This window comes from Triticum dicoccoides, chromosome 2B (genome assembly GCF_002162155.2).
Source record: "Triticum dicoccoides isolate Atlit2015 ecotype Zavitan chromosome 2B, WEW_v2.0, whole genome shotgun sequence".
Taxonomy (NCBI): domain Eukaryota; kingdom Viridiplantae; phylum Streptophyta; class Magnoliopsida; order Poales; family Poaceae; genus Triticum; species Triticum dicoccoides.
The window spans coordinates 761,052,897-761,055,079 of record NC_041383.1 but is presented as its reverse complement, the minus strand read 5'-3'; positions in this window follow the sequence as shown (position 1 = coordinate 761,055,079).

Below are 2,183 nucleotides of genomic sequence, written 5' to 3'. Positions count from 1 at the left end.
GTGCGGCGGCGGCGGCAGGTCGGGGTGGAGGGTGCGGCGGCGGCGTAGGTCGGGGTTGGGGGTTCGGCGGCGGCGCAGGTCGGGGTCGGGGGAGAGATCGAATGAGTGGAGGGGGGTCGAGCGCAAATGGGCATAGGTGAGGACGCCATGTGGCACCTATGCCGACGGCTTAGCCGTAGGCATATATATTTTTATTTTCTTTTTTATTTTTATTTATTTTTTATATAATTTTTTTAATGTTTTCTTATAGTTATATCTATCCTTTTTTATTTCATATAGATTTTTAATTTTTTTATAGTTATATTTTTCCTTTTTATTTTTTTATGTGTTATAATTACACTAGCAAAAATGACCGTGCGTTGCAACGGGAGAAAACAATACCATAGGACATAGTGCAATAAACATGACCCAATGATATGTGCATGCCCTAATATTTGAACATAGATACCCATATGTATCGTTCACTTAAAAAAACGTGTTATGGCACTGCTAATAGAACGTTATGGCATTCTAGTAATGTCTCGCTAATAGCACACTATTGTTGCTCATCCTCCTTGTCTCGCCGATCAGTGGTCATGGTATACACTTGCAAATATAACAAATGTACCTCACTACATATACGGTGAATCAAGAAACTTCTGCAATTGACATGAGCAGATGAACAATATATGCTCACCTCAAGGAACAAGTCAGGTCCATTTAGATGCTACCTCCAGGTTAATATGCCATAGCGTCACATCTTGTGAAAGGAACATTGCGTTAAATGTGAGCCACAAACAGTCTAGTTTATTGACATAATTAAATTAATTAATTATTTTATTTGTTCCAGAAACTATGCAAGGTAGCTAACCGTTGCAGACCTCTCTTCCCTATAAATAATTCAAAGTAGACAGAATTTTTGCGCAAAAAGTCTAGTTTATTGACATAATTAACGTAAATTAATTATTTACTTGATCCAGAACCTATGCAAGGTAGCCATCTGTCGCAAACCATTCCTATAGATAATCCGAAGAAGACAAATTACCAAGTTTTGGGCAAGCAAATTACCGTTGAAACGGTGTCGTTATAAATAATTCTCAAGTGGTTGCTTGTTTATTTTTGATGAAATGCAACAGGCGCCGCTTTTCATTCGTTAAGAGCGAAACGGACAGGTTACAGGGTATATAGGCCATTGTAAAGTTACCGAAACAGAAGATAAAAGGCAAACACTATTTGTTACAAGCTAGAAGGTTCACTGCAGACCATAAGACGACTACCCCATCCATTTCACTCCTTTCATTCCCTGCATGAAGGAAGGCTCAGAGCTCTTCCGAGATTGAGGTGAAAAGGTTGTAAGTGGGCTCGAACCCGCGATCTCCAGTATGGTACCCAAAGGCCCCAACCACTAGGCTACATGCCTTGTTGTTTTATTGGATGGGATTCCGCCCTATTGACCTAAGCTGACAGCGGCAAAATAAATAAAGAAACGAAACGTTTTGTCTACTTACCGGTGGCATGGTGGGTAATTATTCACAACTTCAGGGGTAATTTAGATGACGGACGACCAGAAACACTATTTGCTTTATTATTAGGTAGAGATAGAGATATAGATTTTTATTTTTTTTAACCGCTCGGCCCTCTCCTCTCCCGAAACCACACACAGGGGAGGGGAGGGGAGGCGCGAACTCGAGCACCTTCGTCCGCCAAGGCCGTGCCCTGGTCGCGGGTATAGGTGCGCCATGGCTGCCGCCTCGCGTGCTCGATCTGGAGCTTAGTTCGTCAAGTGAGTGAAGGGGGAGGGGTCATCGATAGTGGGGGTGGGGGTGGGGGCGGGGGTAGCTTAGTTCGTCAGGCGAGTGAAGGGGGAGGGGGTCGTTGACAGAGGGACCCGACGCGTAGACCTGACGCGTCAGTTTCCCCCCTCCAGGTGCCGGCGGCGGCGCCGTCCGTGAGGGTGGCCACGAACCGGAGACGCGTGCCGCCTCTTTGGACATGCCACAACACCACCCCGCATGTATGAGGGCCCGGTACGATGCTCCGGTGGCATTGCTACCCCCAGGGCCCCCGTCCCGCCTAACCCTGGAGCGGTTGACCACGAGATCTAGCCCTTTGACTTCCCACGGATGGGCTTTGACCAGTGGACCTCTCCACCCGGTTGTGTCAGGTCAGCCCAGAGGGACACCGGGGAGAAACATCCGGGCCAA